This window comes from Pinus tabuliformis, chromosome 7, assembly GCF_031772625.1.
Source record: "Pinus tabuliformis cultivar Carrire ecotype Pingquan chromosome 7, CPIR1, whole genome shotgun sequence".
Taxonomy (NCBI): Eukaryota; Viridiplantae; Streptophyta; class Pinopsida; order Pinales; family Pinaceae; genus Pinus; species Pinus tabuliformis.
In genome coordinates, this window is record NC_142293.1 from 1310728467 (window position 1) to 1310744315 (window position 15849).

At 34.2% G+C, this 15849-nt stretch overlaps 1 pseudogene; it reads left to right on the forward strand.

The window, feature by feature from the left end:
• The window catches only part of LOC149252353 (putative UPF0481 protein At3g02645), a 57703-nt pseudogene extending 45334 nt beyond the window's left edge, over positions 1-12369 (forward strand).
• Positions 12370-15849: the final 3480 nt, after the last annotated feature.

A 15849-nucleotide genomic window follows, 5' to 3' on the forward strand; every position in this document is an offset into this window, starting at 1 on the left:
CAATGGCTAAATCGACCAACGGCTAATTTTGACCTACGGACCCAGGTCAAATTGCTATTCATTAAGTTAATATTATTATTATTTATAATATTAATACATAAAATATTTTTAATGGTTAGTTTTTTTAAAAATTTAATTAATTAATTAATTAATAATTATATATATATATATATATATATATATATATATATATATATATATATATATAGATATATATTACAGTTATAATATTAGGTTATTAAAATAAAAGATAGGATTAAAAAATAAATAAAATACTTTTAGTGGTTAGTTTAAGAAGATAATTCACTTATTTATTTAAATTATTTACTAATTATTGTTTATATATATATATATATATATATATATATATATATATATATATATATAATAACACTTTGTATAGCGGAATAATGCAATGCTGAAAGATTGACATGTTTTATATATTACTATGTGGAATGGGTACTATTATGAACCACTTATTAGGTTTTGTGAGCATGTCCATACCTCTATTATATACATTAAAATTGTAGTTTTTTTTTACAAGCATAAGTGCAATTTCTTACAACGTATTGGCAGCAGAAGTATATATATATATATATATATATATATATATATATATAATGCACTCATTAATATCTATTGTGGGAGTGGTTCTCAATAGGAAGGAAAATTATCCTGAGTGGTCTCAGAAAATCAAACACACTCTCATTTTTAATGAGCTATGGAAAGGAGTGTGTGTTGGACATGGAGGTAAAGAGCCAAAACAACCTACCTCAAACAAGGAATTCATCATTTGGGAAAATAAGGACAACAAGGCTTATGTATTGATTGCAACATCAATAAATGAAGAGGCGAGTCACCATATTTCACCATTTTCAAATGCTTTCGAAGCCTTAAAAAAACTGAAGGAACTTTATGACTGATACTCTGCACTTGAAGTTGTTAAACTCATGATTAAATTTTTCACCCTTGAATTACAAAATGATCATACTCTTGCTCTTGCATCATAAGTAAAATCTATTATGCATGATATCAAAGTCACTAACGTTGAACTGGACATTTCTTTGATAGATTTTCTCAAGGAACTTTATCCCACTTACTCAAATTATCCCGAGTCATTGCAAGCAAATGGAAACCTCAAAGATATTACCTTTGACTCCCTTGTGAAAAAATTTGCTGAAAGAGAGAAAGATTTTGGAAAGAAGATAGCTCCTCAGTCTTCTCAAGAGGCTGTGTGTCTTGCACATAGAGAGAAGAATCTTGCTCAAGATTCTTCCAAAGGAAGAGGTGGTCAAAGAGGAAGAGGAATAAATTTCAGAGGCAGGGGGGGCAGATACTTTCAAGGAGAAAAGTCAGATTTGCACTCCATATGTTGCAAAAGAGATGGATCAAATGATGCATCCGCATACAAGCTGCCTTGGGACAAAATTGAGCAGGAAAGAAACCAACCCAAAGCTAAAAATAATGTCAAAGATAAAAGTAAAGCACCTGAATCCACTCACTATGTTGTGGCACATTGTAATATTGGAGTAAATGAAGACTTATTTAATGCTTCACTTGCTTCTTGGAAAAATTATTAGTTGCTTGATCTAGGAGCAACTTGCCACATGACTTTTAGAAAAAAAAAATTTGAAGAATTTACTGACAATGTTGATGGAACAATATACTTTGCAAACAAATCAAAACTTAAGCCATTAGGGCTTGGCACAATCAGGCTTAAATTGCCTGGTCTTCCAGAATTTCTTCTGCATCATGTTTTATATCTCCCATCGCTGAGGAGAAACTTGTTGTCATTGGTCCACATCTGCCAGAAAGGACACTCCATTCATATGTTTGATGGCAAACTTGATGTCAAAAAAGCCTCAAACCACTCACTTGTCATGATGGGGATAGAAAAATAAAGGCTTCTCAAGCTGCAGGGTACCTCTGCTTGTGCACAAAATTTCTCATACAATTCTCATTATGAAGAAGGTACATTTCCATCAAGTTTATTATGGCATGCGAGATTTGGACACTTGAACTATGACAACCTCCGCTTGTTGAAGAAAAATGGTGTTACTGGTTTGCCTACAATTCCTAGGAAACTTAAGCAATGTGATGCCTGCATTCTAGGAAAACATAACAAACAATATTTTCATGATTCACATTCTAGAGCACATAGAAAACTTGAACTCATTCATTCATATTTATGTGGTTCAATGCCTATTCCTTCTGCAAATGGGAACAAATATATGATGACATTTATTGGTGACTACACCAGAATGTGTTGGGTTTATTTATTGAAGAACAATTCTGATGCTTTTCAAACATTCAAGAACTTTCATACATGGATTGAAAATGATGCACAATCTCATATTGGCTCTATTCGCACCGATAATGGAAAAGAATACACTTCAGATGAATTTGAAAACTATCTTCGCCAACATGGGATCAAACATCAAATAATGGTGGCTTATAATCCCCAATACAATGGAATAGCTGAAAGAATGAATAGGATAATCTTAAATATGGTGTGCTCCATGATGTTTTTCAAAAATGTAAAATTAATGTTTTGGGCTGATGTAGTTCTATTTGTTGTATATTTAAAGAATAGATGTCCATCTAATGCTATTAGAAAAAAGACTCCTTATGAAATTTGGTATGGGCACATTCCTTCGGTAAAGCATCTCAGAGTCTTTAGTTCCACATGTTATGCATTGATACCAAATGCAAATAGAAACAAACATGGTCCAAGAAGTTGTAAGTGTATCTTCCTGTGTTATTCAAACACCTCTAAAGCATATTGTCTCTATGATGAAATGAATAAAAAGTTTTTTGTATCTAGAGATGTAATATTTATTGAATCATCCAAAACTGACAATGTTGTTGAGCGGAAATATGATCACTTGGATAGATTCGCAAATGCAAAATCATTTCAAAAATTTGATAATCAGATTCCACATCTTGAAGGGGGAATTCCTATACTAAATCAACACATGGAATCTTCTTCTGAGGAACTCTCTCGCCCGCATGAAACTCCAAAAACACATGATATTTTGAGTGATGTGATTGACAGAATTGGAAGACTTAATCATGATTCAGTCCCAACTCAATCAACGGAGCAGCCTGGACCATTTTAGAAAGGTCCCCCAACTTTCCTCACAAAGACACTTGAAAGTGTTCATCTTGATGAAGTTGAAAAGGCATGAACTAGAAATTCAACCCGATAAAATGGAGGTGATGTAGATGACTCTGATTCCCCTGTTGATATGGATGTTTTTTTATGATTGTGAATTGAATTTTTCTATAGATTTTGATCCAATTTCCTTCAAAGAAGCTGCTTCTCATGATGAATGGAAAGAAGCAATGCAAAAGGAGTATGATGCCTTGATAAATAATGACATTTGGAAAATTGTTGAACCTCCATTGAGAACCAAACCAATTGGCTTCAAGTGGGTCTACAAGAACAAGTATAAAGCTAATGGCTCACTTGACAATCACAAAGCCAGGCTTGTGGCAAAAGGTTTTGCACAGAAGGAAGGGGTCGATTATGATGAGACCTTTTCCCCCACAACAAAATGGGCTACCATCTGGACATTCTTTGCCCTAGTAGCTCAGAACGGTTGGAAAGTCCATCAAATGGATGTAAAAACTTAACAAAATATAACAAAATATTATATGTCTAGTCGATATTTATTTAGATATTAAACATGTGAAAGAATTACAAAGCTTTATTATACATTTCAAATTTTTTCGCTTTATAAGTATACTAAATTATATTATTTATAATTAATAGTTATTGCTATAATTTTGTTTTAAATCTAAAATTTCTATTTCTATGTATATATTAAATTATATTATTTATAATTAATAGTTATTACTATAATTTTGTTTTAAATTTTATATCTCAACAAAAAGAGAATAAATTATATATCATGTAGTATAAGTCATATTATTTTTACATGTCATTGTAAATAATATTAAGTAGTGAAAGAATTGCATTAAGTAGTACTATTTTTTTTGTTTTTTTTTAACATTTAATTACTTTTTGTACCTTTACTTAATTACTTTTTGTATCTTTTTTAAACAATGTTTAATGTAAAATTGAAATAGAAATTAAAATATTTTATTTATTACATATATTTTTTATGTTTTCTTCTTATGACTTTAATTTTTTTTAATATAAATATTATTTTATTATTTTTCAAAAATTTTAATTTAAATATTATTATGACTAGTTTTTAAATTTTTTTTTAATATAAATATTATTTTATTATTTTTCAATATTAAATTAAGGGAATACATCATTGTAAGAATCCAAAAATAATTCGGCCTGGAGTATGCCGTAAAACTGCTTCTGCTTGGCTAAGAGCTCGTCTTCCTCGGACGTAAGGAAACAGGTTAACGGCCCAAGACCCAGAGGCATCTGGCAGGAGTGAAAGCCTGCTCCCTTACGGACCACCAGCGGGTTATTACAGGTGGCGTGGTTTTCCTTGATAACAGTGATGAGTCAAACCGACATTCGCGGATAGCAGCCAGAGATGGCTGTCCTCACTGTTGGTTTGACACAGTGATGAGTCAAACCGACATTCGCGGATAGCAGCCAGAGATGGCTGTCCTCACTGTTGGTTTGACACCTGAGGTTGATAGGTTTTGCCACCTTCGGAAAAAAAAGAAAAAAAAAAAAAAGGAAAAAAAGAAAAATATCAAATAAATAAATAAATTATTCAAAAATAACATGAAATAAATAAATAAATTATTTATATATATATATATATATATATATGAGAAATACTTTTATTCGCGCAGACAGAATTATTGTGTTATGATGTCATATTTATGATACATGCAATTATTCTAAAGATATTTTATTTGTGATTGTTACGTTAAACGAGCATCTAACTAGAAACCTACTCAGTTGAAAAATAAAGAGTAACGAAAAGTTATGGATAGGTTGAAGAACCAATAGCGGGGCGTCGTCGGAAATCTTGGATCATTGTTGCTCATCAGGAATCTTCACAAATAATTAAGTTAACACGCAATCAATGACGAATACATCATTGTTTTATCAACAATGTTGCTGAAAAGAAATATAAGGTTCTGTATATGGGAATATGATTATTCAGCATAGAATGAAAGAAATTGGGCCAATAATGTACAGCAACCGTCGTTATGCAGTTTAAAAAATAAAAGCTGCATCTAGTGGTTTGTCGTTGACAATAAAAGCTGCGTCTAGTGGTTTGTCTTTTACAAATTTTGTTTGCGTTCAGTCCCTATATATCCAATCCATTTTATCTGCTTCCGTCAACCCTCCATGAAATCCGACTATTTAATAATGAATGACGCACTTTTTAATAGTGAAATAATTTTTGGTTCTATTTTAAAATTAAAAAGTAGTTTCAATCTGGATAGTATCTTCAAAAACAGCAACATTCTATCTTTCCAGTTATATAAAAAAAAAAATAATATACTTTTAAAAATAACTAACCTTAACTTATTACCTACACTAGAAAAAACATAAATTCTTTAATCCAATATATAAAGTCATATAATCCAATACATAAACCCGATTCGTAAACCATATATTACTAAAGTTGTAATTTGAGTTTTTTAAATAAAAAAGAAACATAATATAATTGTGATACAATATATTCAACTAAGAAAAAATTCATCGATGATGACGTATAATGGTGAATCATGGTCCCATGACACTCTATGCATTGTCATTCTTAGCCTGACAATACAAAAAGTAGTGATGAAGTATAATTTGTGATAAGTTTGGATGTAGAATAAGAAAAATATGTAATGTTTAAAAAGAATAATATATATATATATTTTAAATTTAGATTATCACAACACCTATATCATGGAGCTTATTGAATAGTTAATGTCATTCTGCATGCCATTGTGCAATATTGTGTTACTTGTGTAAACTATATGTTTCATTGAACATTAATATAATGTTCAATATAGATTATAGAATTGGATGTGTAAGATTTTAGATTATGTTATTAACAATAGAGTTTGGATTACTAGTGTTATGTCATAATATATCTATAACAAATGTTGATAATAGGCTAAAGTTCTATACTATATAGAATAAAGGGATTATGATTATATAAAATAAAGGTTATTGTAATTTGTTCAATATAGTGTGGGTTACTAGTCTTGTATTATAATATGAAATTCCTACATTGTAAAGAGATTATTATTATATAGAATAAGGATTATTGTAATTTGTTCAATATACTAGGAGGAATTTTAATTTCCCCTTTTTATCTCAGTATAATTCCTTCTGTGTCTACTAGTCTCTCTAGAAGACTGTAGTAAAGAGGATATAATTTTATTAATTAAGAAGTAGAAAAATAAATAAAACTAAAAAAAATTTACTAACAATTTTTTTTGTATTTAAAAATAGTCTTGCAAGTTCTTACAGTGGACAATATCATTCCTCTACAGTAATATGAGTTGTGCATATTACTATTATAGGGATAACAGCCTTAATGTGAAGAATCAAAGTAATGGCTGCTTCTAAATTTTGAAACTGATAATTTAGGGAAAAAGTACCATGATCCCTTCAAGCTACTTTCATATCATGAGATGGTTTGTTTAAAAGATGGTAATAGAACTCTCGTTTGTAATGCACTGCCATTCTTAGTATCCATTGTTATTATTGAAACCCATTGAGCTATCCTGATTGGATTAGTCTTTAGTCTTTAGCATGTTTTAAAATGGGTTGAATCTTTGGATTAGTCTTTAGCAATGTTGGGTTGAATTTGAGATAGGTATGATTTAAATATATTAAAATAAGATAATTATTATTGCAGGAGGAGTTGGTTAAAATTAGTTAATTTACTGTTGAAGCTTTGAGTCAAATCGAGTTAAGTCATAATCAAATTAATTGTGTGGTTGTATGTCAAGATATTTTAGGCGAGTCACTAATCGAAAAAAATTAAATACCTTTTACTGGATTTATTGTAAGAATCAAATTTTTATGTAGTCAATAGAAGAACCACAATTCATGTGTTTGTGGATGAAATTTTGTTTTTGTCAATTTTGCTTTTCCAACAAATTGGTACGACAGTGAAGTTAAAAAAAGCAAAAGAAAACAAATTAACCGCAATTGTGCGACAAGCGAAAAATATATTTTTTCTCCTCGTTAATACTATAATGCACCTAATGCACCTTTTAAATTGTATAACTTCTATACAATGTGTTATAATGCACGCCAGTATGAGTAAACACCGCGTTACAAGAGTTGAACTTATCGCACTTCGGCAACACGCAATTTCTTTTGAGGTGGACAACGGTATCTCACTAACGTGAGCAACCTTCACGTATAGGGGGTTAACACGCAACCTCTCATCACAAGACGCGTGTTAATAGACCGAAGAGCACACCTTTAAAAATTGCAAAGTCACGTCTCTTTGATTGATATGGTGTGAAGTTTTTTATTCCAAATGTCAATACCCCTTCATTTATATATGAGAGGCTCATATAACGTGTGAGAGACATTGATTTATAAAGGGATTATAGATATATATATATGAAGAGGCTCATATAACGTGTGAGAGACATAGGGGGTTAACACGCAACCCTCTCATCACAAGAGGCGTGTTAATAGACCGAAGATGACACCTTTAAAAATTGCAAAGTCACGTCTCTTTGATTGATATGGTGTGAAGTTTTTTATTCCAAACGTCAATATCCCTTCATTTATATATGAGAGGCTCATGTAACGTGTGAGAGACATTGATTTATAAAGGGATTATATATATATATATATGTATGGGTTTTTTTTTTTTTTTTTAAGTGAAAAAGGAGTTTTTTAAAATGTTTTTAAGTATCGTAAAAGTTTTTAATATAGTTTATTTTAAAGGTTTTAGAAAATGGTTATTTATTTATTTTTTCTTTCTTTAGTAAAAGAGGATTTTATTGAGAAATTTTAGGGTTTTAGAAGATAAATTTTTGAAGAAAGATGACTTTCTCAAATTTCTAGCCTCAATTCCCACCATTTAGAAGGAAGGATTATGATGTTTGAGATCATATCAAGTTTGGGTTTTCAGAGCCTCAAACTGTAGAAGAAGAACAAACCCTCACTAATGCAGAGAGGGAACTATGGAAGGAATAAAAAAAGAAGAATGCACAATCATTGCAACTTATTCAGTAGGGAGTGGACCGAACAATTTTCCAGAAGATTATGATCACGTCTTGAGCAAATGAAGCATGGGATACTTTGGCGACAAACTATAAAGGTATGACCAAAATCAATATTATTAAGTTGAAGAATACTATGAGAGGTTTTGAAGGTCTACAAATGAAGGAGATAGAGGACATTGATTCTTTCATGAATCAGGTCATAACTGTGATAAATCAGTTAAAAATTTATGGTCAAAAAATCAAAGATCAAATAGTAGTTGAAAAGGTTCTCAGATCTTTGTCTACCAAACTTGATGTTTTGGTAGCATCCATAGAAGAAGCCATTGATTTGGCATCATTGACACTTGATGAGTTGATGGGATCAGTTCTATTACATGAGGCAAGGAGACACATAAATAAGGATTCCACTGTAGAGACTCCTTTCAAAAGTCACGTTTGTATTTCAAGAGACAAAAGTCGAGGAATAAGTAGATCGAGAGGTAGAGGACAAATCGGAAGATGTAGTGACTAGAGACATGATCAAGAAGAGCATGAACATGAAAGTGAAATAAAATGCAAAAGCTTCAATAATAATCAAAGAGTTGACAAATCAAAGGTGAGATGTTATTAATGCAATAAATTTGGTCAATATGCCCGTGATTTCATGAAGAGGATTGCTCATTATGGGAACTAGAGAGTTGATGTCACTATAGAGAGTATTAACTCCATGCTCATAGCTTGCCATACCATGCATGAAATTTTTGATAATGTGTGGCTATTAGATAGTGGTTGGAGTAACCACATGACAGGTAACAAGAATTTGGTTGCAAATTTGGATCAATCTGTGAAGATAGAGGTAACGTTGGGGACTGACAAGACTGTGGATGTATGTTGGAAATGAGTGGTCAATATTCTAACCAAGTAGGGGGGGATGAGGACAATCTCATAGGTATATTATGTTCCTAGTCTCAAACTCAATTTGATAACTGCTGGTCATTTGACACGGAAGGGACACAGAGTTATCTTTCAAGGACAAGAGTGTATTATATAGGACATGCCCCCAAGCAAGCAATTGTCGGAAAGGTGCAGATGATGAGGAACATATTCTTTCCTCTTGTTATGAATTACACTGATCATGTGAGTTTTTTTATAGTTGCATGTTCTAGTTTTTATTGGTTATGGCACTTTCGATTTGGACACTTGCATTTTTCTAGTTTAAGATTGTTGCAATAGAAATAGATGGTCCGAGGATTACCTCCCATCAAAAAACCTTTTAGTACTTGTAAGTGTTGCATCTTGGGAAAGAAATACCATGAAATTTTTCCAAAGGAATTTGCATACAGAGAAAAACAACCTCTTGAGCTAGTGCATACAGACTTGTGTGGACTTACGTCGACACAATGGATTGGTGGAAGCTATTAATTCCTCACTTTACTTGATGACTATAGCAAAAAGACTTGCGTTTACTTCTTGAAGCAAAAGTCTAAACTTTTGCAGAGTTCAAGGAATTCAAAGCCTTAGCATAACCAAATTGATCGACAAATCAAGGTATTGAGTCCACATCGGGGTGGAAAATATGATTCCAAGGCATTCCATGGTTACTATAAACATGGAATTAGAAGACAGTTTACAACCAGGTTCACACCACAACAAAATGGTGTACCAGAGAAAGAGAAAAAGATCAGGACAATTGTAAACATTGCAAGAAGCATGTTGAAAGGAAGAAACTTGTTTAATGAATATTGGACAAAAGCAATGCATGTGCTATTTATGTGATCAACACATCCTCTATAAATATTAAAGAGTGCAATGACTATAGAACAAACATGGTCAGTTATATCTTGGAGCATATCTCATCCTAAAATGTTTGGAATTGGATTTGTATATCTTGTAGCATATCTCATCCTAGAGTGTTTGGATGCGTAGCTTATGCACATATGCCTAAGAAGCGAAGAGGCAAATTGGATCAATGACTCTTAACGGTACCAAATAGATCCTATGCACTAAAATGGATAGGTTTAAGTACCAATAGTTAGGCATCCTCAGAAATGTTTGATTAACAATAGAATAGCTAGCTTGTATCATTGTTGTTCATAAGGAATGTTCGCAAATAATGAAGTTAACACACAAAAAATGACGAATACATCATTGCTTTGTACATATTATTCAGCATAGAATGAAAGAAATTGCACCAATAATGAGCTGGCGGTGGCTGTATAGCCCCCGCCATTATGCAGTTTAAAAAATAAAAGCTGCATCTAGTGATTTGTTGTCGAAAAATTTTGAACGCAGCCCCCGTTATTATGCAGTTTAAAAAATAAAAGCTGCACCTAATGGTTTGTGGCAAGGCCTATTTCCACCTCTATAGATCCATTAATGCACCTTCTAAGTACATCGGTACATGGGAACTCTGACATCTATTTAGCAGTCAATCGATATACTTAATTTTCAGGCAAACGCTTTCTGGTTAATAGTTATGGAGATGTTCATGATATGATCATCCATCCATCTGGCTGTTTGTATTAATGGCCATGAAACACAGAAGCATGCGTAAGATAGGCCCATCCATTCCTATGATATTGATAGCCATGAAATGGCCTCATACGAAACACAAGACCCGCCGCGCCCAAATTCAAAATTTGAAATGGCCTCATATGAAACACAAGGCCCGCCCCACCCAAATTTGAAATTTGAACTTGTACCAATGTATTAATGGAGTCAAAAATATTGGTTTCCCTCTACTAGTGTTCTTTTGAAACTGAAACCTGTGTTTATAGCCATAAATCAATCATCGGTGAATGCTTAATTATAGTTGACCCTCTCTCTATTCTGCTAACTGAATCTGGTTTCGAAAGTGACGATCATAGATCGATGTCACGACAATCGCCACCGAGAATGGATCAACGAGGAAGAATCGACTATCACTGTTCAATAGTATTGCGATGTTGATTGCGTGCGATTGCCGTCTGCTGTGTCAATATTTAAAGTTCCCAACTTCCTGAAAGACTAAAAAAAAATAGCATATGTTCCTAAAATAGATTCGTTGGGTCTGTATCATCACAAGAAAGAAAAGCTCCCTTCCATGGATAATCACAAAGGAAGAGCCGTGCGTAGAATGACGATGCAGTTTAATATCAAAAGGAACCTCGCCAACGTTCCAAATAATATGAATTTCTCCTGAAGCAAAGAATGTGATCCTGCAGGTGGAGGACGAAATCAGGGAGGGCTATGAAGAAGAAATCAATTGCGACGGAGAGAACCTTGCTATGATGCTCAGTTTCAACAGGTTGCTTCATTTTAGAGGTATTGAGGACTCTGGGCAGTGACAAATTCCTAGTAGTGGATGCAAGTAATTACTATGAACCTATTTTTGAGAGAAATAAGATTGATTACATTGGGTTCGATATACTGGACGACATTTTGATGCTCGAGAATCAAATCCCCTTAACTGTTCTCCGAAAGCCGCTACAACTAGAGCTTGACTCAGTCCCTATTGTTGAGGTCCAGAGAAAGCTTTTCAAAGTGTTGGTAAAAGCTACAAGGTCCAAATTTTATCCTTTCAATTACGATATGAGTAATTGGTCATGGCTACATCCAGATAAACATGTTCAACATATTTTGGGCTTGTTTCATGGACTGATTGTCTATGCAGATGATCAAATCGACCCCAAGGGCCCAGACGAAGGAGCACAAAGTGACTTCAAACTCATCCCTCGTGCAATGGAATTAAGAAATGCTAGGATCAAATTTGAACGATCGGATGGAGGCATAAAGAAGATTAGATCTGAGGCTAAGAGAGCCACAATTTGTCTTCCTTTGATCAATATCACAGACGAGACAGAGGTACTCTTCCCTAACCTAGTAGCATTTGAGGTGTGCAAGGAATCTAAAATCAATTATGTGACGTGTTACCTGAGTTTGATGGATGAGCTGATCGACTCTGATGAAGACGTGGTTGTGATGAGAAGAAGTAACATCGTTACAAATTACCTTGGGAGCGACATAGAGGTTGTCTATCTCTTCAATGGTCTATGTAAGGGATTCACCGTTAGCTGGGTAGATGTACTCAGGTAACTCAAATGACAAGTGAATGTTCACTACAGAAGTAAATTCAAGGTTTGGTTTTCCGAGCTCATGAAGGAGCATTTCTCATCGCCATGGAGAAGTTTAGCTCTGGCAGCGACAATTATTGTAGTGTTGCTTACCACTGTGCAAACCCTCTTCTCAATATTCTCAGTATATAAACCATGATCTCAGGTGGCCTTTCAAATGATTTTTCTTTTTCAAATCACTGCATTACAATAGTATGTGATCCGACACTTTCTATTTATTTTTTCAGACGAAAAAAATAGACTTTCATTCCTTAACATAGAAAGTCACATATTTTCATGGATTATATCAGATCGTCCTTAACATAGAAAGTTACATATTTTCATGGATTATATCAGATCGTACTAAGAAGGTAACATTGAAATCTACGGACCAACACTTCAAAGAAGAAGATTGTCCACAAAAGAGTTTTTCAACCTGAGAAGAGCCAGAAAGCAAGAAAAATAGGGGATTCGTGCAGATCCGACGCTTTTTTGCTTATTAAGTGATTTTGCATGTTGATGGCTATAACAAGTACAAAATGTAGAGGCCGAGTTAAAGTGTACGATAAGTTCTTTTGAATATTTTATTCAAACTATTTTTGTTGCCTTTGGGTTTGGAAATGAAATCATGAATGGGCTTTAGTTGTAGTGATTATCACATTGATTATTAATTGTATGAATATTGTCGACATGTACAAAAACAATCATAAATTTTATTGCACATAGCAGATTTCCAGTGCCTCCTACCCTTTCTCTTGATCCATGGATTGAATTGTTGAGTTGCTTTTTAAAATTAAAATCCTTTCGCTCGATCCCATGGATTATGGATTTAATTGTTGAGTTGTTTTTAGTCCCTGCCATCTGGCAATGGCCAGGGACTATAGTAATCGGTTATGCCGATGTTAGCATTAGTTCACCTGTTTGTGGAATTCACTGACTACGATATAACCAAAGTTTCTACACAAAGACTGATAGACGATACAAAGTTTTTCAATACAGATATATTTTCCTTCTTATTTGGCCTCTTCCCGAGGCTGAAGAGCAAAAGCATATGTTATAAGTAGTATTTGGTTTCGTATTTTTAAACTATAAATACTAGCTAACTTAATGCTAGCTATTAGCTGAGCACATTAAATGCCAGTTTTGTTTCACCGGCATACATGGGAAGTTTAATATGATTCCTTTGGTAGCTTCCCTTTTTGGCATCTGGATCTTTTCGACATGTGGATCTTTCTAACACTGCCATTTGGAACTTTGTAACAATTATGTGGCGCTGCGATCTCCAGAGTTGGGTTTAATACCTTATTGTTGAGAATCCCAGGTCTCTGTCTTCATACCATTGTTAATGCTACTTGCGATTTTTCGATTTTTGTAGACTATGCCAGGCCAAACTGGTTGCCTCCTGCTGGAACTGGGTCCCTGTCAATGCCTATGAAGGTCGTCTGCAGGAACCGAGCAGCCTATGCCCAAAGTAAACTGCCTCACTCTTCCCTCTTCTTAATCTGTAAGTACCCCTTTTTCTTAATCTGTAAGTACCCCTTCTTAATCTGTATTTAAGAAGCAATTGCATTTCAGAGCAGTTGCATAATTCTGGCTTGTATAATGATTTTTTTGCTGCATAGGCTGCTAAATCAATTTTCCCCGAATTGTTTAAAAAATCTCCAGAATAATTATACCTCTGAACTATGAATGGCATTTAAATAGATTAATACTCCATTCACCCTTGTTAGCAAGACGGAATCACATCCAATTTTCAGACAACATACCTAGGTTTGTAATAAACGGTAAATATAGTCCGAGTTGAAACAACAAGAAAGAAGATACATTTCTATTTTACCTTTTTATTTCAGATTAATCACAATATGCGGTATTTTATCCCTACCAAATGGCAGATTAGAGAAGTATTACTCACCCGTTCGCCGCTAAGAGTTGCTACTACTCTCACCAGTTCTTGAGCTCTGGCAATCGGCGGTCCGAGACGGGTTACTATGAGTGAAACTCTTTAAGTGAAGCTTGACTTCTATGAGTGAACCCTGGCTCAGGATGAATGATGGCGGCATGCTTAACACATGCAAATCGGACGGGAAGTGGTGTTTCCAGTGGCGGATAGGTGAGTAACGCGTAAGAACCTGCCCTTGGGAGGGGAACAACAGCTGGAAACGGCTGCTAATACCCCATAGGCTGAGGAGCAAAAGGAGGAACCCGCCCAAGGAGGGGCTCGCTTCTATAAACACACTTTACATTATTAGATCTATAACTTCTCGAATACAATTTACAGTATATGCATTATGCATCTAAATACTTTTATGTTAGACAATTCTGTCTTCACCACAACTGATACCCATTTTTGGCTGTATATATCATGATGCGCTGTGCAGGATACCTCTCCTTGCTGCAATAACACTGTTTTCTGGCAAAGAACTGGATTTAATACACTACAGTTTGCTGCAATAACACTGTATTTTGAAAGTCTTTCACCTTCTCATCCAAAACTGTTGGATGTTTCTTTCATTTTCTTCAACACACGTTGAACGGGTTTATACAGCAGCGTTCCCTCGTCGCTATTCATTCAAAGCAAAGCATATCAAAATAATGAAAACCATATATATTTAATAACACAACAATTTCAGAAATGAGACTTATTAGCCATCACATAAACAACTTTAGTGTACACTTTCTTGATGATTCATTTTCAAAACAAGAGATTCTTTTCTTTTGTTGTGAAAATGAAAATGAACACAAAAACCGGAGAAAGAAAAAATGAGAAACTATGTATATATATATATATATATATATATATATATATAGTATTGAGATGGAGGTTGTGTTCTCACCCTTCTCTTGCTTGAAATCGCTTATCTCTACAACACCAGAAAGAGCATATCCTCCGCTTATCACAGCTTCTCTTCATAAATTTCAGAGTCCACAGTCGTCTTCTTCTCAACTGTGTGTAGGGCTTCAGCATACAGTCATCTTTTCTGCCCCCATTGAAGCTCTGCCCCATCGAAGCTCAACAAACTTCACATTGTAGAACACTGGAAAAATGGTTGACCCCGACTCCATCATGAGCTTGAGCTCATCCAAGCACCAACTCGATTCGGCATGAAAGAAAATAGCATCAACTTTAAACAAACAACATTCACTAATCTCAACAACTGAAACTGTGCTATCAGAGCAAGAGTCCAATTAAACAGACTCACTTGGATGTATATCGAGAACATTACCGTCACCTGACTGTTCTAAACAGTGCTTCTTGACTGTTCAGATCATGCACAAATGATGAACTGGAAGGATTCAATTCAGTGGTTGTAAGCGATTCCCTTTGAACTGAGCTATTCGAACACAATAACACGTAATTGAGGTTACTCTGGCCTAGTGGTAAATGCATGCACTGCTACTTACACGTGAAATGCATGCAAAAGGCAATATTTGTGTGTTGGAGCGACTGCTATTCTGCGTCGTTGGATTGGCCCGCAGTGCCGTTGTGGATCGACGATCTTCCATGTCAGAGTACGGCCAGCTGAGCTTCTTGAGGAGGGAGGTGAAAGGTTTTTAAATTAAAAGAAAATTACACTGCAAATTAAAACCTTAGATAGTTAATTCCCGGAAAACCCTCAATTAATGATATCATTGTTTTCTG